Below are 27,605 nucleotides of genomic sequence, written 5' to 3'. Positions count from 1 at the left end.
TATTAATTTTGTATCTTGCAACTTTCCTGAATTCAGATATTAGATCTAGTAGTTTTGGAGTGGAGTCTTTAGGGTGTTTTATGTACAATATCATGTCATCTGCAAACAGGGACAGTTTAACTTCTTTCTTGCCAATCTGGATGCCTTTTATTTCTTTGTGTTGTCTGATTGCCGTGACTAGGACCTCCAGTACTATGTTGAATAAAGCGGGTAGAGTGGGCATCCTTATCTTGTTCTGATCTTAAAGGAAAAGCTTTCAGCTCACTGTCAAGTATAATGCTGGCTGTGGGTTTGTCATATATAGTCTTTATTATGTTGAGGTAGTTGCCTTCTATTCCCATTTTGTTGAGAGTTTTTATCATGAATGGATGTTGAATTTTGTCAAATGCTTTTTCAGCATCTATGGAGATGATCGTGTGGCTTTTGTCCTTCTTTGTGTTAATGTAGTGGATGATGTTGATGGATTTTTCAACTGTTGTACCATTTCTGCGTCCCTGGGATGAATCCCACTTGATCATGATGGATGATCTTTTTGATGGATTTTTGAATTTGGTTTGCTAATATTTTGTTGAGTATTTTTGCATCTATATTTATCAGGGATATTGGTCTGTAATTTTCTGTTTTTGTGGTGTCCTTGCTTGGTTTTGGTATTAGAGTGATGTTGGCTTTGTTGAATGAGTTTGAGAGTTTTCCCTCCTCTTCTACTTTTTGGAAAAACTTTAAAGAGGATGGGTATTAGGTCTTCCCTAAATGTTTGATAAAATTCAGCAGTGAAACTATCTGGTCCAGGAGTTTTGTTCTTAGGTAGTTTTTTGATTACCAGTTCAATTTTTTTTGCAGAAAATTCAGATTTTCTGTTTCTTCTGGGTCAGTCTTAGAAGGTTCTATTTTTCTAGAAAGTTGTCCATTTCTTCTAGTTTATCCAGTTAGCATATAATTTTTCATAGTGTTCTCTCATAATTCTTTGTATTTCTGTGGTATCTGAAGTGATTTTTCCTTTCTCATTTCTGATTCTGTTTATGTGTGTAGACTCTCTTTTTTTCTTGATAAGTTTGGCTAGGGGTTTATCTATTTTGTTTATTTTCTAGAAGAACCAGAGGAGCCTAATCTCTCAAAGCCAGTTACTTCTCTGTTCTATGAGTATTTCCTTAATTCCAAGAAATTCTTCCATACATCAGCCTTTGATTGGAAGGGGCCATAGTGTGTGTATATTGTTTATGTGTTTGTTCCACCAATCTGTATTGAGAACATTAGGCAGTGTACTAGCTACTAGGACACCAGTGGGCTGGCAGGAGGGCCAAAAATCTGTGTCCACTCAGTGCTTTCATTTTATAGAGGAAGTGGAAATTGCACAGCTATGGCACTCTCTGATTTGTTCTTCTATTAATGGAGAGAAAAATCAGCATTTTGTTTTTTTTGTTTGTTTGTTTGTTTTTTTGTTTCTCTTTTTTTTTTTTTTTAAATAATTATTTTTTATTAAAGGGTAGTTGACACACAGTATTACATTACATGAGTTTCAAGTGTACAACACAGTGGTAGAACATTTATATACATAATTCTAGGTTCCAGCTATCACCCTACCAGGCTGTTACAATATCTTGACTATATTCCTTATGCTATACATTACATCCCGGTTACTAATTTATTTTACCATTGGAAGTCTGTCCTTTTTTTTTTTTTTTTTTTGTGAGGGCATCTCTCATATTTATTGATCAAATGGTTGTTAACGACAATAAAATTCTGTATAGGGGAGTCAATGCTCAATGCACAATCATTAATCCACCCCAAGCCTAATTTTTGTCAGTCTCCAATCTTCTGAGGCATAACAAACAAGTTTTTACATGTAGAACAAATTCTTACATAATGAATAAGTTACATAGTGAACAGTACAAGGGCAGTCATCACAGAAACTTTCGGTTTTGCTCATGCATTATGAACTCTAAACAGTCAGTTCAAATATGAATACTCATTTGGTTTTTATACTTGATTTATATGTGGATACCACATTTCTCTCTTTATTATTATTATTTTTAATAAAATGCTGAAGTGGTAGGTAGATACAAGATAAAGGTAGAAAACATAGTTTAGTGTTGTAAGAGAGCACATTTAGATGATCAGGTGTGTGCCTGTAGACTATGTGTTAATCCAAGCTAGACCAGGGCAATAAAACATCCACGTATGCAGAAGATTTCTCTCAGAACAGGGGGGGTGAGGTTCTAAGCCTCACCTCTGTTGATCCCCAATTTCTCACCTGATGGCCCCCCTGCGACTGTGCCTGTCTTAGGTTGTTCCTCCCTTGAGGAATCTTACCCGTCTCTGGCTAACCAGTCATCTTCCGGGGCCATACAGGGAAATGTGAAGTTGGTAAGTGAGAGAGAAGCCTTATTGTTTGAAAAAGTTAGCTTTTTACTTCTTTGCATATTTAGCATTTTGTTTTTGAAGGGAAAAAGTTAAAGGGATGAGAAGACTGAAAATAGAGAACAAGGAAAGATTATCAGTATGTCAGGATTTTGAAGGACATGTAACAGATGATCCTTAATATGACCTTTCAAGGCTTTATGTGATCAGACCTTCCCTGTCTCACTTCAGACACCTATCCCCTTGCTCTCAGTGTTAAGCCTCACTGGCCCTTTTTTAGTGACTTTTCCACCCTAAAGCTTTTGCACAAACTGTTCTCTTTACCTAAACTTTCTTCTTGCCCACTCTGCCTGACTAAATTTTTGCTGTTCTTTCTCAGCTTAAATATTATTTCACCACTTGTTCATTGGGTCCTTTCCTGACTCTCAAATCAAAATTTGATCTCTTAGTACACTCAACATTTGCTTAATAAACTTTGCCATACTTTGTGAGTATACATTTATTTTTTGTTTTGTTTTGTTTTAAGGCATAGGCCATTTTTATTTGGTCCTTTACTATAAACCTAGCATCTGGTGTGGTACCTGGCAATAGCAGGCATTCATTGAATACTGACTGAATGAGTCTGAGTTTACCACCAGCAGTGAATACATTACACTTGTCTCCATATCCTCAACAATTTAGGTTTTAAAGATCTTTTCAAGGGATTGGACGCCTTGGGAGGGATGATTAGGCAGTGGACAGAGGATTTCTAGGGCAGGAAAATGCTGTATATGATACTATAATGGTGGATATGTGTCATCATACATTTGTCCAAACCCACAGAATGTACAGTACCAAGAATGAACCATAAAGGCTTTGGGCAATTATGATATTTCAGTGTAGGTTCATCAGTTATAACAAATGTACAACCCTGGTGGGGGATGTTGATAATGGGGAAGGCTGTGCATATCTGGGGGCAGGGGGTATATGGAAAATCGCTGTACCTTCTGCTCAATTTTGCTGTGTACTTTAAGGCCAAAACTGTTCTTAAAAAATAACGTCAAAATAATAATACAGTGCTGCATCTTAGGAATATACCCAAGAGAAATGAAAACATATGTCCATACAACATGTACATAAATGTTTATAGCATTATTCTTAATAGCAAAAGGTGAAAACAGCCTTTGTGTCTATTAACTGGTGAATAAATAAATTGTGTTTTATTCACATATAATTAGTAAAGGTGAACTTTTTTTTTTTTTTTTGGTCAGTTGTGCTTTTTGTCCATCTCCTACTTTTTAAAACTGTTCCTTAGACATGATTATACCATGTTATTTGAGTTCTCTTCCTACTTCTTGAATTATTATTAGTCTCCTAAGTTCTCGTACCTTGTCTACCTCTTGAATGTTGGCATTTCCCAGAGTTCTACAGTTGTTTCTCTTATATTTCCCTGCATTCTCCCTAGTTACTATGTCCTACTTCTTTTTAATTGAGGTATAATTCACATCATAAAATTCATCCCTTTTAGACAACAAAAACAAAGAAGTGAGACTGCATCAAACTAAGAAGCTTCTGTTCAGCAAAAGAAACTATCGACTAAATGAACAGGCAGCCTATTGAATGGGTAAAAATATCTGCACATCATATCTACTGAGAGGTTAATACTCAAAATATATAAATAACTCAATAGCAAAAAAAGTCTGGTTTTAAAGTGGGCAGAAGTCTGAATAGACATTTTTTCACAGAAGATATACAGATGGCCAACAGGCACATGAAAAGATATTCAACATCACTAATTGAGGGAAATGCAAATTGGGCCACGGTTAGATATCACCTTACATCAGTTAGAATAGCTATTATTACCAAAAAGACAAAATAAAACAAGTGTTGGCACAGCTGTGGAGAAAAGGGAACCTTGATGCACTGTTGGTGGGAATGTATTTTGGTATATCCATTATGGAAAACAGTATAGAGTTTCCTTAAAAAATTAAAAATAGAACTTAAATATGATCCAGCAATTCCATTTCTGGGTATTTATCTGAAGAAAATGAAATCCTACCTCAAAAGATATCTGCACCCTTATGTTCACTGCAGTGTAATTTACAATAACCAAGACACAGCAACAACATCAGTGTCCATAAATGGATGAGTAGATTTTCCTAAATGTTACATATATACAATGTATGTGGAATCTAAAACAAAAAACAGCCAAACTCATAAGTGCAGAGAACAAACTGATGGTTGCCAGAGGCAGGGGATGAGTGGTAAGGGGTAGGTGAAATGGGTGTAAAGGGTCAAAAGGTAGTAACTTCCAGTTAGAAAATAAGTCATAAGATACACTGCATAGTGACAATAGTGAGTATTGTGTGGTGTGTTTAAAAGTTGTTGAGAGTAAATTTTAAAAATTCTCATCACAAGGAAAAATTATGTGTAGTGATGAATGTTAACTAGGTTTATTGTGATCATTTCACTGTATACAAATGTTGAGTCATTATGTCATACACCTGAAGCAAATACAATGTCAGTTACATCTCAGTAAAGGGAAAAAAATAAGATTCCATGTAAGGGAAGAAATTCACGCTTTTAAAGTGGGCAATTCAGTGATTCTAAGTATATTCATGAAATGATGTCATTATTAACACTAAATAATTTCAGGACATTTTTACCATCCCAAAAGAAACCCATACCCATTCTGCATTCCCCCCTCACCCCAGCCCTTGACATCTGTGAATCAAATTTCTGTCTTTGTGGATTTGCGTATTCTGGACATTTCCTATTAGTGGAACCATACAAAATGTGGCCTTTAATATCTAACTTATTTCACTTACAATAATGCATGCTCAAAGCTCATCAGTGTGGTGCCATGTTTCAGTACTTTATTCTTCTTTAGGCCTGAATAATATTCCATTTTACTTATCAAGTGATGAACATTTGGATTGTTTCTTCCTTTTTTCTTAATTAAAATTTTTTTGCTTAAGTTTTAGTTCAAAGTTTTGTGTGAACATAAGTTTTTAATTTTCTTGGGCATTTACCTAGGATTGGCACTGTTGGGTCACATGGTAACTGCTTAACTTTTTGAGAAGCTGTCATACTGTTTGTGTGGCTACACCATTTCATATTCTCACCATTAATGTATAAGGGCTCTGGTTTCTTTATATCTTTGCAAAAACTTGCTATTGTCTCCTTTTTATTGTAGCCATCCTCATGGGTGTGAATGTGCTTATTAGCAATTTGTGTATCTTCTTTAGAACAGTGTCTCCCATTCTATGGTTGTCTTATCCCTTTCTTGATTAATATCTTTTGAAGCACAAAAGATTTTTAATTTTGATGATGTCTAGTTTATCTTGTCTTTTGTTGTTGTATCTAAGACACTATTGCCTAATCTGGGGTGTGATCTACTTTTCTATCCTCTTCTATAATTCTTTACATGACCTAGATAATCAAAAATATTTACCCATGTACTTTTTTTATCCTAACACTCATTATTGATTTGTTAACAGAGAGAGCAAATTAATTTAGCATTTGTCAGCAAATACATTGCAGTTCTTTGATACAGGATGGAGGAGGTCTTGAAATATATTGAAATTGTATTCTTCTAGTTGACTGTCTTTATTACCAGAATTGAAAGTTTGGGGGAGATCATATATTATGTTGTGTGTGGATGTGCATATGTGGTATAATGTGTCTGGGATTTAGAGAAACCATAGTAAACACAGCATAAAACCAGGCATAAACCAGACATAATGGCAAATGGAGTTTAAACTTGAGCTATGGTAAAGATGATTTGTTTGGCTTCTTTCATGATCACATCTTTATTATTATTTTCAAACAGATCAGTGGCATGGAGCTCAATTTATTAAAAACCCTCCCAGTTGTAGTGAAACATCTGTAAAAAGAGGAAAAACAAATGAATTAGAGGGCTTTTTTTTTTTTTAAGGAAAATGTGAAAAACCCATAAAATGTATCTCCATACATACTTGTAAATATGGATGAATTGATGTATCTGGAATTTGCTTCAAAATAATCTAGTTGTGGTGGGAGGAGTAGCAGTAGGATTGGCCATGTGTTAAGACTTAAACTGAATGAAGAATATTTGACATTTAAAATATATTGTATATGTTTGCAATTTTTCACAATAGAATTGAAAGTTTTTTAAATGAAAACTGTTTTTAAATGACCCTTTAGACCTGTTCTTTCTCTTGAATTCCAGATCTGTCTTCTAGATACTACCACATGGATTTCCTGCCATTATTTCAGATTAAACTCTCGTCAGAAATGGAATCCATTACCTTTATCTCCAGATTTCTGCATTTCCTGTATTTCCAGATTTCTGCATTTCCTGTATTCTTTATCTTGGTTAATGGAAACACCATATACCTGGTTTCCCAAGATAGAAACCTCAGACATTACTAGCTTTCCTAATTCCTTGAAGATTTTTGCCCTTGGCTCACTGTTGTACTTTCCTCCCATTTCCTGTCATACTCCTTGGTAATTGCACCATTCATATATAGATAATCCTTCCAGTACCCTGGCCTCTCAGTTCTTTGAGTCTCTTTTCCTTTTTCCCTTTCAGTGATCTTACCCTTGGCCTTAGCTCACTACCCTGACATCTCTATGTAGTAACTCTATAATCTCAGTTTCAAGCATCCTATTTTTCAGTCACCACTGCCTTTCCAGCATACTCCTAGTATCCTAACTCCACTAATCTTTTGACCCCACCCAGATTTATAAATCTGCTTTTTATTGTTCCTTACTGCCCCTTACGTCCTTATTTGCTTCCTTAAAAACACTGCCTCACGTGATACCTTCAACTCCTTTGTCCCTCTTTTGATTGGCAAAAGCCCAGATCACTCCCTTACTACGTATATTTTAAATCTTGCCCTTTCTTGACTGTCGGGAATTGACTGGAAGAGGGAAAAATCATAAATTTGCTGATTAGTCAGTTTTAAATACATGGCTACTTTCCTCAAATGAGTTATACTATCTCTAGCCCATTTACTCTTTCCTAGCTGACTTTTGTCTTAAAGCCCTTAAGTGCTATTTCCTCACCTACACTTCCTGCACTTGAACTTGCTTGCTATTTCACTACTGAGAAATACGAACAATCAGAATAGAACTATTAGTCTATCAAATCTACCCAAAAACCAGTATCTGGACCCATAACTCTGCCTTCCTTACTTTGTCATGGATCAATTCTTTTTGTTCCTATTTTAGACAAATTTTCTCCACTGCTACACTAGATCCTATTGGCTTTCACCTGCCTGAAGTTGCCACTTCATCAGTTCACTTTGTCTGCAGAATCAGTATTTTCTTTTGTACTGAATCATTTCCATCAGTATAATTAGAATGCTGTTTCTTCTCTCATCTTAAAAAAACAAAAACTTTTTATCTCACTTCTCACATTTAGGCATTGCCCTTATTTTACTTGCTCTGTTAACACCATTTGCCACAGTTGATGACTGACTCTTTCTCAAAATACCTTCTTATCTTAACTTTCTAGGGCTCTACTCTCCTGATTTTTCTTTTTTTTTTCTCAAGCAGCTTCTTGATCTACTTTGTGGGTATCTCATTATCTCTCTGACTTCAGTACATTCAAGACCAGTACTTTTATTCACATCTTTTGGTGATCACATTTACTTTCATTGTCTTAAATACTCTACCAGTGTTTTCCAAATTCATTCATTATTGCCTCTCTCCAAATAGATGTTTTAGACTTTTTTTCTCCTTATCACACCCTCCTATAAAATTTTAATACCACATATATTATGTATTTGTTTATGTGCTGTGGCCCTTTAGAGTACCACAGACCATTGTAATGTCTGAGATATCACCTTCCAAAGAGCCAGTTTTTGCCCCCTTGGAGGTATTATCACCCCTGTTGAGAATGTATGATCGGTATTCTGACAGTTGGCAAGCATTTTTTTTTTTATCTTCAGCCTGGAACATCCTCAGTATGTCAAGTCCATATTATGTATATGTACATAACAGATACCTCCACTAGATATCTAATACCTCAAATTTAATGTGTACAAAGCCAAACTCAATCTGACTTCAGCTTCTGTGTAATGAGCTTCTGTGGCTCTGCTTTTCTTTGTGTACCTTTTGTTCTAGCCACACTAATTTGCTATTCCACATCTTACTCTAGCACTAAAAGGCTTAAAGGGGTGATCACCCATTTATCCATATGGGCCAGGCATTGAAAGTAGAAGCTTCCGTGGTTCAGAGCCTCTGTCATCATAGGTTTCCCTACCTAGAGGGGAGCAGAGATTGTGATGACAAATTCCTAGGAGAAATAGGGAAATTGCAATCAGGGATTGAGATATTTGGCACAGGGCTGGGAGTGGACCTTATCTTGATATCCTTATTTCCTGATCATGGCCTTTACCATTTGAAAGAGGATGTTTTAGTCTGCCTGGGCTGCTATAGCACAATACCACAGGGTAATTTAAACATTTATTTCTCAGAGTTCTGAAGGCTGGGGAGTCCAACCAAGATAAAGATGCTGGCTAACTGGGTTCCTGGTAAGAGCCCTCTTTCTGTCGTGGAGAAGTCTACCTCCCTACTTTGTCCTAACATGGTAGAAAGAATGCACTCCTGTATAGTGGTTAAGAATGTAACTACTTTAAAATTAAACTAATTCATTTTCAGCAGTGGATGGTTTAACATCATATGAGTATGACCAGAGATTGAGCATTTTCAATTAAGATTTTATCTATGTCTCTAGCAGTTTTTTGTTGATTTTAACATTTAAATATAAATATCATTATTATTTGACCTGGTAGGCATGTCCCATATTCCTTTTCTGGTGACAGAATTCTTTTTTGTAATATGTGGTTTTGGAAATCACTTATAATGTGTTTATAACATTCTTTATGGTTTACAGGGAATATATTCTGTCCATTATCTTGAAAAACAGGAAAGGAAGACAAGCTAGCTTTTTAATACTAGCCATTTTTTCTTATTAGTGTTGGCATATGCTGCTGTTAGACAGTAGCAAGTTTCTTTTCTAAGTGCTAATGTAAGATTTATCTCATAGTAGAATATTCAGATTGCTTTAGCCTCTTTAGCAGTGAGAGGTTTTTTGAAAGATTCTGATGTTACCATTCTGCTTGGTGTCCTCATTAGCATGTCTGCAATTTTTACTAAGTTTGGTCACCTGAGTTCTGGCCTTAAATTCCTTACTGAAAGTTGGAGGTAGCTGAAAACCAGTTGGAATGACTGAACATTTTATAATGTTTTTGGCAGTTTTCTGAATTATGTTTAAATTTTGTTAATAAATACATGAATACATCTAGATTGCCTGGGTTACTGCTGTTGAAAACATTCCAAAAGGTCTCTCTCTTCTTAGGTTGTATTTAAGGATAAGAGATGATGATATCTACATGTAGCTATGAAAAGTTCACAGAATAGTGCAGCTGTATTGAATTCCCTTTTTAGTAAATAAGAATTTAAACCAGGGAGCAATTAGATAGTGTTGCTCAGTATATCCAGCAGAGCATCTGTGAAAGGCAGTTCTTCAAATCTTTGGCTTGTCAGCCACGACGTGTTATTTTAACACCACCACTTTAAAACTGGTATTTTAGATAGCGAGTCTTTTATTTTTTAACAGGTGATTAAAGATGTGTCTTGGATATTCTGACATCCACGGGAATGTAGATATGAAGAACTATGAAGAGCAGCTGCTTAATTAAAGTGTGTTGAGATTTACTTAAGTAGTAAACTTTAGTTAATAAACTTCCATGAAGTTTTTTAAATGCTGTTCTGTGCTTTTTTTTTTTACGTTTTCACTGTTTCAGCCAGAGTCATAATCATATAACCTATCGTGATTTTAGAAATGTAGTTTTTATGTTCTCTTTACTAGTGGTTTTGTAGTTTTTTACCCTCCCTTCCCCCAACCCCAAATGTGCAGAATAATATCAAGAAACTGAAATTATTTAATACTTTTAAATGGGATCATGGCCCCTTTATGACATTTTTCTTGTTAACCTTGTTTAAATTCAGAATGGAACTTTTTCAAAAAGCTGCACAATAGGCCCTTCTAAATGATAATTCTACCCAAATTGTTAAGTGTGCAGTGTTTCAATCATCACAAACAACAATATCGGAAATTTGCCTGCCACCCCAAAGATGCTGAGCAGTATTAACATTTCACATCCTTTTCTAAAACAAATGAGGTAAGACTATAAAAACTTAGAGTTTATGTGCAATGTAAGTGAAGGTTGACCCATTTTTAAGTTGCATTTTCTTCATGAAAATTATTAGGTATATCATTCCCATTTTTCTTCTCTAGTGTAAAAATTCCACTTTGAAGTCTAAGAAGGGAGATGCTAGGACTTTTTAATTTAGTTGTAAACAGTTAACATCTTAAATGTGATGAACCAAAACAAAAAGGTTTCTATGTTTGGCAAAGTCACATTCCCCAAGGATTTTCTAAACAGCAACGGCACTGTTACCAGTGTCAGCTGAGGCATTATTTGTGTCCTTCTGTAATGGCTCCTTGTTTCACCAAAGCTATTGAAGAAGGTGTGACGCTTACATAGTCCTCATTAAGGATTCTTTTCATAAACACTGCTTAGGTACCTAACAACCTGGATATCAGAGTTTGGGAGTTGGACCTCTGCTGGATCTGTTATGATATCCAACAAAATCACCAGATCTTTTGTCAACATTACTGTTTCAGAGAATAAACTGCTGGCAAGATAAGAAATAATGTATGAATATTTTTGTATACTTAACAGTGTTTTTCATTTTCTAAGTAAGTCTTTTAGTACTGTCTTTTGATTGTCATATTTAGTCTTTCTGTTTTAAGGTGGTGTTTTGGCAATCTTCATTTTTCCCAATTTTTTCCCCATTTTACTATTACGGTATCAGAAGATAGTATTGTAAGCATGGTAAAGAGTTTATTTTCATGTTCCTGAAGGAGCATGCTTTCAGTCTTTTTAATAAATTGAAGAAAGGAAATGTGACTTTTTTAAACAAACCTCATTAGACAACAAAAGCTAATATGTTTTTTTCTGACTCGGAAGGATGCACTCAAATTTTTTAATTTGCGTTCTACACTTGCGCTATTGGTAAAATACTAAATATGCAGTTAATTTATTTTATTGAAACTAATGTTTTGTACAAAATTTAATTATTTAAACAAGAAACCTATTTTAGATTTTAATAAGCCACATGATACAAAGTTGCAAAAATTTTGAGATCATTATGTTTTAAGATAACTTATCAGTACTCTAATCTGGTAGGAAATGACTTGGAAGAAAGTGTTTCTTTCAGATATCTATTCACCAACTACTTTGAGTAAGCCATTTATATTTTACATACACCCCCCCCCAAAACAACATTATTCTTAGAAGCACTTGTTCTGAATGTATGATTTTTATAATTCATAGTAATATTTCTTTGTTCTTCTGAGAAGGGATGGTAATGCTTGCTTTTCTCTTTGTCCTTGCTTGCAAAGATTTTACCACCATTTTTTAAAAAGCGAGTAAGAGCCCTTTCAAATTGTGCAGTGGTATTCTGATTGAAAATTGAGGCTGTTACTCCTAGTTTTATCAAGAATAAATACACTACGGTTAAGGGATATGGAAACTCATTTTTGCTTATTTTTCTGTTATCCAAACAGGTCTAAAGCAATAAACTGTTAACATTAAAAAAGAAAAGAAATAACAATAAAGAATTATATATTTAAATTAGCTAGTTTTTTGTATTAGCTTTCATTATATGGCTATATACAGATGAGTTACCAGTGACTACTAGTTTTTAAATAGTTATATTAGCTAATGATACTTATAAAGCATTGTCTTGCCAATGGGTTTCAGTCCTGGGTAAGTTCACTGTGGATTCAGTGTGACCAAAGAAATGACAGTAGAACGTTCTTGAGGTGAAAGGGTTATACCCAACTTTATTTCCAGGTCAGTCACTAACAGTCTCCTCCACTTAGAGCAAGTCTGCATGCAGCAAGCCAGTCTCTGCCTCTGGACCTCTCTGCCCACACAGCCATTCTCTGGGCATCTGTCCTCGGTGCTGCCACCACTCCAGCCTCTGCTCCACTCTCCTATACCCTAGCAGCTGTGCCACCCTGTCACCCAGCTCTTATGTAGAGTCAATAGCAACGTATTGACCACACATGTATAGTGAGCTACCCAACCAGGGCCAGGTGAAAATCCTGGCCACAGGAACTTTGATTTTATCCACAAGCATTAATTTTTGTCATTTTAAAATTTATCAGACTTCAAACAAAAACAGTGAACTTGAACAACTTCACAGGGTTTGAAAATCACCATTGTAAGCAATCGTATATTTCAAGTTTTATTTTCACTAATCATTTGTTTTTGTTATTCTTGTATGTTTCAGTTTTGAATATGTTATTAAGGTCTTAAGAAAAGTATGAAAAGATAACTCATAGAAACAGCTCAAGAGGAACTGATAAAAATAATGTTTACTTTTGGGGAAGATATGTGTGCTTATGTATACCTCAACTCTGATTAGAGTAATGAGGAATAGAAAAAAATATGGAGTTTGTAATCCTGCGTATGTCAGAAACAGCTGCAACCTTTTTAAAAACAGCATGGGTCTGAAAAGGATTGTTGCCTTTTCATATTTTTCCTGATGTTCTAACACTATCCTTTTAATAAAGTACATATATTTGTTAGCATTTAAAGTATTGAGACTTTTAAATACTTGTAATGATATTTTATTAGTATTCTTGGCTGTTTTGCTTTGGCTCTTGTCTTCTGCATTTGCAACCAAATTATACTTTATATGCTAGGCAAGGTTTATGCCAGCCTAATTGGTTGCTGGCATTTCTTAGCTTCACAGCTGCTGTGAATGCAGCTGTGAACTAGTAAAACATGATAGGATCCTGTTTTCAGAGACCAAAAGGTAATTGTCAACATGTAAAACTTACTTTTGACAGCTCAATAAATATATGAGATTTTATGGCAAGTGAAATAGCACTAATAGCAATCTTAAACAACCATCTTAATTTTAAAGATTTTAAGTCCTAAAATACAGAATTCATGTATTTATTACTTTTGTTTACTGGGGCAAAAGGTGGCTTGAATTCAGTTGTTTGTTCTTCTGTTCATTCATTTGTATGGTTTCTTTTTTTTATTCTTTTAAAAAAATCATTTGTCTTTATCTACTAACAGGCATGAAAAAGCTGCAGTTTAAACTATTTCCCCTTTGATTTCACGGTAACAAAAAGTTGAGAGTTAAATGATGTAAAGATCTTAAAATGAACTAACCATAAAATGGCTTTGAAGTAAGGTTATTATTTCAAAATACTTCATGTATTATTTGATTTGTAAGACAATAAATTTGTGGTGAAATTTACTTATCTCTAAGGTTGAACAATATGCAATTGACATTTTTGAGGTTAAAAATGGTCAAAAACAGACTTCCTTAAAATTATGGTTTTTGTATGATCGAATTGTATTTGAAAGTCTATTTGTTCTCAATAACAGGAACCTCTGAGGATCCTGTTTTTAAACAATATACAGTCTTCTCCCACTTAAGGTCAGTAATCTGGACCTAAAAATCAGATTTTATATGTGAAAATGCTGACTAGGGACCAATTTGCTTACATTTTAAATGGGAAAAAAAATCTCTGTGCTAATTATCAACCCAAACTTTTAACCAATTTCAGAAATGTCACTGGCACTATAAATTACGTATATATATGTAGAAAACTATCATGTTTAACAGTAAATAAGGGTAACAAAACAGTTTTATATACATTAAAATATTCCATTATATTTGCTTTGTGCCTATCCCCAGTTTCTTAACAATGGGTTTCAGCCTCAGACAAGTTCACTGTGGATTCAGTGTGACCAAAGAAATGACAGTAGAATGTTCTTGGGGTGAAAGGGTTATACCCAACTTTATTTCCATGGTGGCAGGTCAGTCACTAGAATCCTGTCCACTTAGAGCAAGTCTTCATACAGCAAGCCGGTCTCTGCCTCTGGGCCTCTCTACCCCTAGAGCCATCTCAGTCTCTGTCCTTGATGCTGCCACCACTCCAGCCTCTGATCTGTTCTCCGGTAGCCTTCCAACCGTGCCACCATGTCACCCAGAGCACTGGGCAGGACTCTTTATAAAGAGTCAGTAACGTGTATTGCCCACATATGTGTAAGTGAGCCAGCCAACCAGGGCCATTTGAGAATCCTGAGCACAGGAACCTTCATTTTATCCACACCCAGTATTTTCGTTCAACATTTTCTTAACTATTTTGGGAGTATTTCAACACTAGGCAAAAAAAGGACTAAATAAATATGAGAGGCTGTGGAAATACATTCAGGATAAACACACATGTCAGAAAATAGCTCACAGGATGATGGAAGCATCACCTTGTGCCTACTTTGATATTTGGTGAATTCCACACTAACTTCTTTAGGTTCCTGGACCTGATTCCAGTATCTGAATGACCAAATATATATTTCTTACAACTCATTATATTGCAGTCCACACCCTGGTTGTCAAGCTTGGATTCGTTTTAGCAAAACGATCATACCTGTCAGAGCACTTTTATTTGATACAGCATTTATACAACAGATATAATAATAGTACCAATGCAAGTAGGCCTGACATTTGGAGAAGCCAGTGTGGAGTGGGACAGATTTCAAGAGACAATTTCCAACGTTTTTATATTGGTCCAGTTCAACAAATCTTACAAACAGTGTGTCTCCCAGAGTGATGCCATTCAGGTTTGCAGGTTACCATTCGACCTTTTCAGGTTCCAAAAGCAGAGGTGGTTTTAGCAAACATACAGCTTTCTTGCTTCTGGGCATCTGCTTTTGCTAAGAGGTACTATTATTCTCTTGCCCTGAGCCTCTCTCAAAATGAATAAAATGTTGGATTTCCATTATTGCATAACCCACTTATTCATCCCTTTACCCTCAACTGTAATTTCTCTTTCTCTTCATTTGTTATTTATCTTTACCCAGACTTTTCCACCTGTGGAAAGGGTATTAGGTGTGGCCACTGTGATGGTCCAGATTGCTGGCAGCAATTGCCCTGCCTCCACAGTCCATTCCTACTCCTAGATGGTAGGGTTACAAAGGTGGAGAACCAGAGGACTGTCCCAACCACTAGGCAGCATAGTTGGATTCACTGTTAACCCCATCTTTGTCAGATGGGGTGAAAGCACGGTCCACCCCATCAGGCCCTTAGGAATTCTGACATTAAGACTTAGGATATGGTTATGACTTCTTCCTTAGTAATCTTCCCTCCTTCTGGCACCTGCACGTGTAGCCCTGGTCCTGAAACCACTGCATCAGGTAGGAAAACAGAGTTGTGATGATGTGGGGGAAGAACTATGTAGCCTCAGTAGCATCCTCCCCCACACTCTTCTGCAAATCCCCCAGAAAAGCCAAGGAGTCTATCCAGTGGGGATCCTCCCTCAGCCCCCCTCATGTTGAGAGTGAGCACACATTCTTAAAGGCTGTAAGCCCACCCCTCATGCCTTTATCTCCCCGTTTTAAATAGCAAATGTTTCCACCGCCCATTCCAATTTTATATTAAACCATGCTCTGAAGATGATACGCAGCATTGTTCATACATCTGATGTCATGTCTCTTGGCCCACTTTTGGACATTACTGGTTTTAAAGTGTGTCCCTTTGTCTGAAGAGATGTGACTTGGTAATACTGTATATCAACTTTATTGTGCTAAAAAAGTATAATGGGGTATCTATACCTATTGTAGCAAGTGTCTAGTAATGGATACAATTATCAAGTCACTATTAAATTAAATAAAAAGATGTTCCTTGGTGGTCCAAGTCAGTACAGTATCTTCTGTTTCAATCCTTCAGTGGCATTTTGAGCATTTGCATCTACCACCAAGTATGCAAAGCCCAGTCCAGAGTAGTGTCTGTTCTGGTAAGGACCCGTTTATAGCTCCCAGGGACTACTGGCATTGGTCCAGGGTAATCCACTTGCCACCTATGTGCAGGACTCCACCTGGGAATTTTCCCCATAGCCAGCTGCAGTCTTTGTCTCGCTCATTGACAGAACAGTTCTTGTTGGCATTCTCTGCCTCATAGTGTGCAAGAGGAATATGTCTAGATTCAGCTCTTCTCTGCATTGCTGCAGCCCCACCATATCCACTCATTTCATGGACCCAGGTGGCCACCTCAAGGGAGAGCACCAACAGGTCCTCTTGGTGGTTTCAGTCACTTTTTCCAGTCCTGGAAAAGTCCATCTTTGGATGAGCATTGAAATGTCTTACTTTAATATACCCCTTAAATTCCGAGTGATTTCTATAGGGCCATGCCTCGCATGGGCATCCCTTTAATAGTCCAGTTTTCCATTGTCCATCTACCTGACCTTATGGCCAGGTCATTAGCTACAGCCCAGGAGTCAGTAAAAATCCAGACATAGGGGCTTTTATCACTATTCAGTTCTTCCATCACTGCCAGGAAAACAGCATGTAATTCAGCCTACTGAGCTGATTTGTTCTTACCTCTTTCAACCAGAATCTTGCCATCTGCTGGTCTCAATGCAGCAGTTATCCGAACAGGATACTGTCCACTCATCTTGGAGCTGCCATCTGTGAACCAAACAGGTCTTTGTAGTATATCTGAGAGCTGTTCTAGGACACCATCCATATAGCAGTTGGTTCTGGCAGCTTATTGGGTGGCTCCAATGTTGGTCCTAGAGGAAAAGAGGCTACGGGCTTATGGATTGGTGGAGGGGCATCCTTGCATTCCCCTGGAATATGTTCCCATACGAACCATTTTCATTTTACTATGTAACTCTTCTGGGCACTGCCTTCCTTGTTAGAGTGATTCTCTGACATCACCCAAGACATTATGGGTATCTTGAATTTCTAGATTAGGTCACTCAGTCATTGAAGCAGTCTCTTTTTCACAGACTGTATAGGGCTGTTGAGCAGTAAATTCATTGGCGCCAGCACTCCAGCTTCCAACATATTATTAATTAAAGTGGTTGTCTTTTTTTGTTCACCAGGTATTCTGTATTGCATCAGGTTAACCACCTGTGTGGGCTTGGGCAGTTCTAGTGGTTCCCACTTAGCATGTCCAATTAAAACTGGCCTGAGAGCAGGCTTACAGGCCTTCTGTTTTACTGTATTAAGTAGGGGAAGCAATCTCCAGTCAGACATAATATCCATCCCAATAAAATACTCATGTAAAGGAGATGAAACCACCTTACAGAAAATCTGCTCAAATAACCAAATTTTCATCCAGATTTTCACCTTAATCCAGTCAACAGTTGTATCTGCATATCGTCCCACCCTAACTTTATACCCCACTAAGTTTTCAGCAACAGGTTTTGGAATCACAGTGTATTGGGCTCCTGTATCAAGGAGTCCCAGAAAAGTTTCTTCTGCCCTTGGCCATTTTACCCACACATGTGCACATATTTCCAGGCCCCCAGCTGGGAGTGTGGCCAGAAGACCCTGGCCCTTCTGTCAGTCTTTAAAGTGATTAACCTGACGGACTATTGCCCCAGGGGATTGCTAGTCAGATTTCTAGTTGTAATCTTGGCCTTCAGGCTTTTTAAATTCTCCAAACTGAGGTAAATAGAGCAGACTTGTTTGGCCTCTGTATGGAGTGGGAGGGTGGGAGGGTGGGAGATGGGGAGGAGGAGGTGCTGCAACAGCAGTTCCCAATTGGCCCAACCAATCTCTTATAGTGCTGCATTAACACCTTTGTTTCAACCCATCAGTTGTCCACTTCATTCATCCTATTTTTCAGTAACCTCCACTGGGTTGAGTCCCTGAACTCTCCCCTTTGTCTCTCTCGGTTTTCTTAATTACTTTAATGTTCTTGGTATCAGACCCATAGGGAAGCTGAAATAGTAAATCTGTTAAGGCTTCTCAGCCTGTTGGATTTTGTAGCAGTAAAGTTACATGGGGTACCTACGTAACAGGGCCCCCTTAATCACAGCATTCACCATAACCTGTTTAAGGATATTCAGTGTGTGAATATCTTGGTCGTTATAAAACCAATCCGACATGGCTTGTATGTTAAATACATCAACTGCTTCATCTGGGGTGTTCATTTGGGATTTATAGGGGGAGTTGGACAGGCCCCCTTCTCTGGATAAACAGACCTCACAGTGGTTTTACCCAGTTTACCAGGCTGGCTGTTCCCTCAGACATAATCTCCTGTGTGTCTCAATCACGGGATTGTTTAGAGTGGGTCTTGCATCGGCCCAAACATGCTTTTCTATCTGTGATTGTTCAGTAGTGAGCTATGGTTCCTGCATCAGCCCAAACATGCTCCTCCACTCTGAAACATTCAAAACCCAAAGACACAGCCCCTAAATTGGTTACCTACAGTCCACTTTAGTAAAGGTTCTTGAGGAAGGTTGTATTACTGATGCACAAAATGAGCCACTTCCCTCACACTACATACCCTAGTTTTAGTCAATTCCTGGTTTTTGCCCTCCCTCTACATTAACTATCTAATTGGTGACCTTAGAAGTATTTCCTGTTGCTCCAGCATAATTTTTCCCTTTCTAGGAAGCTTTGAGACCAAATGGCCAAAGCTCAGATTGACCGAAATGCAAGCTTGGTTCAACATCAGAGCCTGACCCAGCACATTCTTTTATGTTCATTTTTGCTATTACAGGTAACAATAACCAGTGAAGGGTATATTTAGCCTGCTGCTTATTAGTTTGCATTTTCTTACATATCCAGTATGCCAACTCCTTAGGAGTTGGGTCTGCTGCCATTTGTTAATTTCATTAGTAACTTTTGCCTTTAGTAACTGATTGTAATGCAACTGCTGTTTCATACCATGGGTGATTAGGGAGCCACCCAGGTATCAAAGGTTCCTCATCCCCTGTCCTTTCATTCTTTCTCTTCAGAACCACCTATTTCCATGAGTCTGAGCTGTTCTAGCAAATCTCTGCTCTGACACCTCCTTTCAGGTTTCCAGACCCAGTTCCAAGGTGTGGGGTGGGGAAGGAGGTATTCCCACACACACCACCAAGCAATTCATGAACACCAGCAGGGTGTCCAAGAACTCAACTAAATTCTGGCACTGTCTGCCTATCAAAAGCACCAGATTCTCCAGGTTAATGTCTCCATACTGTTTTACAAGACGACTCCTCATGCCCCGACTCCAGATGCCAGTTACAAGACCTGTACTTCCAATAAACCAGCTACAGACCGGAGGTTCCAGAGACTTACCCCTTAGGTTTGATTAATTTGCTAGAGCTGCTCACAGAACTATGGAAAACACTTATGTTTAGCAGTTTAATAAAGGATGCAAGTTCACAGCTAGATGAAGAGATACTTAGGGCAAGTTCCCCAAAAAAGCTTCTATCCTTGTGGACCTTGGGGGCTGGCTTGCTGGCACATGGAAGCTGTCTCTGACAGAGAAGCAGGATGCAGGGTAGAGAGATAGAGAGATGCTCTGAGTTTTTGGTGACAGCTTCATTGCATAGTCATGATTGACTAAATCATTGGCCATTGGTGGATTCACCTCCAGCCTTGTCCAAAAGTCTCTCATTAACATGACAATACACCCATTTTACGCAAGGCTCTGAAGTGTTTTCAGAACTGGATGAAGACCACATAAACCTGAAAAACACATTTTTCGTCATCTGAATGCCCAAATACGTGTTACTTATAACTCATTATGTTACACTTGGCCTGCTTTTTTTTAATGATTCTGTCAATTATATTTGGAATGTGATGCAGAACTTACCTTGGATAGTCTTGTTTAAAATGCAGATTGAGTTTTGGCTTATACAAATACAAATCCTCTCATACAAACATTGATCAGAATATCTTGCATTGAGAAATAAGTACATTTTAGGAAGTTGGGGATTAAAAATCAAGAGGTGTTCTGGGGAAAATGATAGTGGGAGACATTTGACAGGATTTGCCTATACTTCCCAAAAGTCTTTGCAAGTACTTTTTTCACTCTCAAGAGAGGACATTTTTACACTACTTTATCTTTACAAGTAAGTTGAAATAAAGCTGAAAACTTTTAAATACTTCTCTAGAAATTTGAAACTAATAGTTTAGGGTTGGTTTTATATAATAACTTAAGAGTTTTCAAGTCTGGCTCTCATTTTCTATGAATATGACAAGCGACTTAAAATGGATTAGATTTCTGGTCACAATTCATGGATTGGCATCCTACTCTGTAAACCTAACAGAAAACTAAAAAGACTCAGTTAAGCTCAAGAAGATAACACCATGGAGCAGAAATACTAAGGGATGGGTTGGGCTGAGCAGGCAAGGATGGTTAAAAAGTTTTGACTCCTGTAGGATGAGAGGAACCTAAAAAAGAATCAGAGTCAGGTTCATTATTTGAAGACAAAGACCTTTGTCTTTAAATATACTAATAAAGAATTACTGCAGATTTGTTCTCTGGAGCTAGGTTTAAATTTTCCTATAAAAGGAAATTTTCCTCCAAGAGAAGTAGTTCCATGCAATTAAGGTAATTACTTGGGTCGTACTCAGCCATTGTGCAGTGGGGAAGTCATACCAGTCGTTTGTGGCTTTATTTGTTCCTGATTGGTCAGGCATCTCACCTTTAGAAAGTTATTAACAGGATACCTAGAAAACTCCCATGTGTGTTTGGAATTTGAAAAACACCTCTAGGTAACTGTGAGTCAAAGAATCAATAAAGAAAACCAGAAAATAATTTGAGTAACAAAAACACTGCATATGAAAATTTGTAAGGTTCTGCCAAAGCAGTCTTGTAGAGAACTGTATAACTTTAATTTCTTATCTGGAAAAAAGAAAAGGATAAAGATAAGTAAACTAAACATCCATCTTAAGAATTTAAGAAAAAAAATAACCCAGCAGAGTATTCACAAAATAAGTTGAAGGAAAGGAATAAAAATAATAAAAGCAGTAATTAAGTATTTAATAACATAATAAAAGGGCTCAACAAAACCAAGTGGTGTTCTTGGAAAAGACAAAATTGACAAATCTCATGTGAGATTTATCAAGGAAAAATGAGTTGGAAAGTTAGGAATGAAAAAGTGACTTGTTACAGATACCACAGGCATTCATATACTTATGAACAACTTTATACCCAAAAAACCATAATTCTAGAAAAATACAATTGAAACAGTCAAGAATAGGAAACTACAGTAATCCTATTATTTTTATTGAAGTATTGTTGATACACAATCTTCTGTTGATCTCAAAGGTACAACACAGTGGTTTAACAGTTACCAGTATTAATAAATCCTTACCCCTACTAGTGTGGTTGCTACCTGTCGGCATAGAAAAATGTTACAGAATCGTTCACATATTCTCCATGCTGTACTATCATCCCAGTGACCAACTTATATTATGCTTGAGAATTTTTGTGCCCCTTTAGCCCCCTCACCCTCCCCACCCACCCACATCAACCCCTCCCTCATGGTAACCACCAGCACTTCTCAGTGTCTTTTAGTCTACTGCTGTTTTGTTCATTCTGTTTTGCTTTGTTTTTATGTCCCACAAATAATTGAAATCTAATGGTATTTGTCTGTCTTCACCTGGTTTATTTCACTTAGCAAAATACCTTCTACATTGGTCCATTTTGTTGCGAATGGCAGAATTTTCTTTTTATGGCTGAATAATACCACATTCTGTACATTTACCACAGGTTCTTTATCCATTCTTCTGTTGGTGGACACTTAGGTTGCTTCCATATCTTGCCTATTGGAAATAATGTGGCTGTAAACAGAGGGGTGCACAATATTTTTGAATCAGGGAGTATGTTTTCTTTGGGTAAATTCCTAGGAGTGGAATTACTGGGGGGGTCATTTGGTATTTCTGTTTTTAGTTTCTTGAGGAACCTCCTTACTGCTTTCCACAGTGGCTGTACCAGTTTACATTGCCACCAACAGTGTGAGAGGGTTCCTGGTTCTCCAAATCCTCTCCAACCCTTGTTATTTCTTGTTTTTTGAATAGTAGCCATTTTAACCAGTGTGAGGTGATGCCTCATTGTGGCTTTTATTTGTATCTCCCTGATGATTAGTGATGTGGAGCATCTTTTCATGAGCCTGTTGGCCATGACAACATCGGAAAAATGTCTTAAACCATTTTCTAATCAGGGTGTATTTTTTCTTTTGGTATTGAGGCATATGAGTTCTTTGTATATTTTGGATGTTAACCCCCTATCGGATGATTCATTTATGAATATATTCTCCCATACTGTAATATACCTTTTTATTCTGCTGATGGTGTCCTTTGCTTACAGAAACTTTTTAGTTAGATATAGTCCCACTTGTTCATTTTTTATTGTTTCCCTTACCCAATGAGATGTGTCCAGGAAAAAATTGCTCATACTTACATTCAAGACATTTTTACCTATATTTTCTTCAAGAGTTCATGGTTTACATTCTTAGAGTTTCATGTCTTACATTCAGATCTTTGATCCATTTAGAGTTTACTTTTGTATATGGACTTAGATGGTAATCTAGTTTCATTATCTTGCATGTAGCTGTTCAGTTTTCCCACCACCAGTTATTGAAGAGGCTGTCTTTTCCACATAGTATATTCACACTATATATTTTATATTATATATATTATAATATATAGTATATTCATAATATATATGGCTCCTTTATCATGTATTTTTTGACCATATATGCATGGGTTTTTATCTGGGCTCTCTATTCTGTCCCATTAATCTATTGTTCTGTTCTTGGGCCAGTACCATACTTTTTGATTACTGTAGCTTTGTAGTATAACTTAAAGTCAGGGAGCATAATACCCCCAGCGTTTTTCTTCTTTCTCATGGCAGCTTTGGCTGTTCAGCTGTTTAGTGGTTCCATATAAATTTTAGAACTGTTTCTTCTAGTTCAGTGAAAAATGATGTTGGTATTTTAATAGAGATTGTATTGAATCAATAAGTTGCTTTGGGCAGAATGGCCATTTTAGTAATATTAATTCTTTCTATCCCTGAGCATGGGATGGATTTATAGTTGTTTGTGTCTTTTTTAATTTCTCTCATGAGTGTCTTACAGTTTTCAGAGTACAGGTCTTTCACTTCCTTGGTTAGGTTTATTCTTAGGTATTCTGTTTGATTGCAATTGTAAATGGAATTTTCTTGGTTTCTCTTTCTGCTAGTTCATTGTTAGTATATAGGAATGCAACAGATTTCTGTGTATTTGGTATCCTGCAACTTTGCTGAGTTCAGCTATTAGTTCTAGTAGTTTTGGGGTGGATTCTTTAGGGTGTTTTATGTACAATATCATGTCATCTGCAAATAGAGACAGTTTAACTTTTTCCTTACCAATCTGAATGCCTTTTATGTCTTTGTGTTGTCTGATAGCCATGGCTAGGACCTGCAGTACTGTGTTGAATTAGAGTGGGGAGAGTGGGCATCCTTGTCTTTTTCCCGATCTTAGAGAAAAAGCTTTCAGCTTTTTGCTGTTAAGTATGATATTGTCTGTGGGTTTGTCATATATGACCTTTGTTATGGTAAGGCACTTGCCCTCTATACTTATTTCTTTAAGAGTTTTTATCTTGAATGGATGTTGAATATTGTCAGATGCTTTCTTAGCATCTATGTAGATGACGTGATTTTTGTCCTTTTTGTTGATGTGTGTGTTGATGGATTCCTTGTATTTCTTTGTTTTGTCTAATTGCTGTGGCTAGGACCTCCACTACTATATTGAATAAAAGTGGGGAGAGTGGGCATCCCTGTCTTGTTCCCGATCCTAGAGAAAATGCTGTCAGCTTCTTGCTGTTCAGTATGATGTTGGCTGTGGGGTTTTCATATATGATCTTTATTATGTTGAGGTACATGCCATCTATACCCATTTTGCTGAGAGTTTTTATCATGAATGGATGTTGAACTTTGTCAAATGCTTTTTCAGCATCTATGGAGATGATCATGTGATTTTTGTCCTTTTTGTTTATGTGGTGGATGATGTTGATGGATTTTCAAATGTTGTACCATCCTTGCATCCCTGAGATGAATCCCACTTGATCATGGTGTATGATCCTCTTGATGTATTTTTGAATTCGGTTTGCTAATATTTTGTTGAGTATTTTTGCATCTATGTTCATCAGGGATATTGGTCTGTAATTTTCTTTTTTGGTGGTGTCTTTGCCTGGTTTTGGTATTAGAGTGATGCTGGCTTCATAGAATGAGTCTGGAAGTATTCCCTCCTCTTCTATTTTTGGAAAACTTTAAGGAGAATGGGTATTATGTCTTCTCTGTATGTCTGATAAAACTCCCCAGTGAATCCATCTGGCCAGGGGTTTTGTTCCTGGGTAGTTTTTTTATTACCACTTCAATTTCATTGCTGGTAATTGGTTTGTTTCGATTTTCTGTTTCTTGCTTGGTCAGTCTTGGAAGGTTGTATTTTTCTAGGAAGTTCTCCGTTTCTTCTAGGTTTTCCCGCTTGTTAGCATATAGTTTTTTGTAGTATTCTCTAATAATTCTTTGTATTTCTGTGGGGTCTATAGTGATTTTTCCTTTCTCGTTTCTGATTCTGTTGATGTGTGTTGATTCTCTTTTTCTTTTTACAAGTTTGGCTAGGGACTTATCTATTTTGTTTATTTTCTCAAAGAAGCAGCTCTTGGTTTCACTGATTTTTTCTATTGTTTTATTATCCTCAATTTTATTTATTTCTTCTCTGATCTTTATTATGTCCCTCCTTCTCCTGACTTTAGGCCTCATTTTATTCTTTTTCTAATTTCGATAATTGTGACTTTAGACTATTCATTTGGAATTGTTCTTCTTTAAATATGCCTGGATTGCTATATACGTTCCTCTTAAAACTGCTTTTGCTGCGTCCCACAGAAGTTGGGGCTTTGTGTTGTTGTTGTCATTTGTTTCCTTATATTGCTTGATCTCTATTTTGATTTGTTCATTGATCCATAGATTATTTAGGAGCATGTTGTTAAGCCTCCATGTGTTTGTGAGCCTTTTTGCTTTCTTTTTACAATTTATTTCTAGTTTTATACCTTTGTGGTCTGAGAAGTTGGTTGGTAGAATTTCAGTCTTTTTTAATTTAATGAGGCTCTTTTTGTGGCCTAGTATGTGGTCTATTTTGGAGAATATTCCATGTGCACTTGAGAAGAATGTGTATCCTGTTGCTTTTGGGTGTAGAGTTCTATAGATGTCTATTAGGTCCATCTGTTCTAGTGTATTGTTTAGTGCCTCTGCATCCTTACTTATTTTCTGTGTGGTTGATCTGTCCTTTGGTGAGTGGTGTGCTGAAGTCTCTTAAAATAAATGCATCGAATTCTATTTCGTCCTTTTAATTCTGTTAGTGCTTGTTTCATATATGTTGGTGCTTCTGTATTGGGTGCATATATATTTATAATGGTTATATCCTCTTGTTGGATTGACCCCTTTATCATTATATAATGTCATTCTTTATCTCTTATGACTTTGTTTTGAAGTCTATTTTGTCTGATACTAGTACTGCAACACCTGCTTTTTTCTCCTTGTTGTTTGCATGAAATATCTTTTTCCATCCCTTGACTTTTAGTCTGTGCGTGTCTTTGGGTTTGAGGTGAGTCTTTTATAAGCAATATATGAATGGGTCTTGCTTCTTTATCCATTCTATTACTCTGTGTCTTTTGATTGGTGCATTCAGTCCATTTACATTTAGGGTGATTATTGAAAGATATGTACTTATTGCCATTGCAGGCTTTAGGTTCGTGGTTACCACAGGTTCAAGGTTAGCTTCTTTACTATCTTACTGTCTAACTTAACTCATTTATTCAGCTATTATAAACACAGTTTGATGATTCTTTATTTCTCTCCCTTCTTATTCCTCCTCCTCCATTTTTTGTATGTTAGGTGTTTTATTTTGTGCTCTTTTGTGTTTCCTTTGACTGCTTTTGTGGGTAGTTGATTTTATTTTTTGCCTTTAGTTAGTATTTGATTGTTTCACTTTCTTTGCTGTGATTTGATTGTTCCGCTTTCTTTGCTGTGATTTTATTTTCTCTGGTGACATCTATTTAGCCTTAGGAGTGCTTCCTTGCCATGTTTTACCATGTATGCCATGTTTTACCAGTCCCTCCAAAATAACCTGTAGAGGTGGTTTGTGGGAGGCAAATTCCCTCAACTTTTGCTTGTCTGGGAATTGTTTAATCCCTCCTTCGTATGTAAATGATAATCATACTGGATACAGTATCCTTGGTTCAAGGCCCTTTTGTTTCATTTTATTAAATATAGCATGCCATTCTCTTGTGACCTGTAAGGTGTCTGTTGAGAAGTCTGATGATAGCCTGATGGGTTTTCCTTTGTAGGTGACCTTGTTTCTCTCCCTGACTGCCTTTAATACTCTGTCCTTGTCTTTGATCTTTGCCATTTTGATTATTAAGTGTCTTGGTGTTGTCCTCCTTGGGTCCCTTCTGTTGGGAGTTCTGTGTACTTCCGTGGTCTGAACGATTATTTCCTCCCCTAGTTTGGGGAAGTTTTCAGCAATTATTTCTTCAAAGACACTTTCTATCCCTTTTTCTCTCTCTTCTTCTGGTACCCCTATAATGCGGATATTGTTTCATTTCGATAGGTCACACAGTTCTCTGAATATTCTTTCATTCCTGGAGATCCTTTTCTCTCTCTGTGCGTCAGCTTCTATGTGTTCCTGTTCTCTGGTTTCTATTCCATTAATGGCCTCCTGCATCTCGTCCATTCTGCTTCCAGTGATTGTTTTATTTCTGTATTCTTCCTCCTTAGCTCTTGCATACTTCTCTGCAAGTCCATCAGCATGGTTATGACCTTTATTTTGAATTCTTTTTCAGTAGAATTGGTTAAATCTATCCCCAGGTTCCCTCTTAGTGGAGGATGTCTGGGTTATTCTGGTCTGGATCAAATTCTTCTGCCTTTTCATGGCGATAGAGGTAGTCATGAGCAGTTGGTGCGTGTGTCAGCTGGGAGAACCAAGTCCCTTTCCACTTGCCCCTGGCCTTCCTTTCCTGGGAAAATGGCATCCCCTAGCAGCTTATGCTGGGCAGCTGTGTGCAGTCGGGGTCTCTGATTCTTGGTGGGGCTGCTGTGGAGTAAGCTCCGCCTGGTTGCTGTGGGCGTGACTGCTTTCAGGCTCCTGCTCTGCTATGGCGGGGCCGCGCCAGAGGTGGATTGGGCAGGAGGCTGTTTATCGCCGTGAAGGGCCTCAGAGCTGTGCTGCTGCCCAGGGGTTAGGGTGCCCAGAGTTCCCCGGGATTCCCAGCCACTGGGCTGAGTGTGCCAGGATGCTGCCGTCCAGTTGTGAGGCTCCTGTCCCTCTAAGACTTTCAAAAAGCACTCACTTTTCTTTTGTCCCAGGGGCGCAGCTGTGGGAACCCGCTCACAGGTTTTACTGTTCTGTTTCCCTAGTA

The 27,605-nt window shown here is 37.3% G+C and overlaps 1 protein-coding gene across 4 annotated transcripts in view; it reads left to right on the top strand.

The window, feature by feature from the left end:
* The window catches only part of KIF2A (kinesin family member 2A), a 93,391-nt gene that overhangs the window by 22,443 nt on the left and 43,343 nt on the right, over nt 1-27,605 (top strand). The gene's annotated exons all lie outside the window — the stretch shown is intronic.

This window comes from Manis pentadactyla, chromosome 2 (genome assembly GCF_030020395.1).
Source record: "Manis pentadactyla isolate mManPen7 chromosome 2, mManPen7.hap1, whole genome shotgun sequence".
NCBI classification, from domain to species: domain Eukaryota; kingdom Metazoa; phylum Chordata; class Mammalia; order Pholidota; family Manidae; genus Manis; species Manis pentadactyla.
The sequence above is the reverse complement of the archived record's forward strand: the minus strand, read 5'-3'. Positions and strand labels throughout refer to the sequence as shown.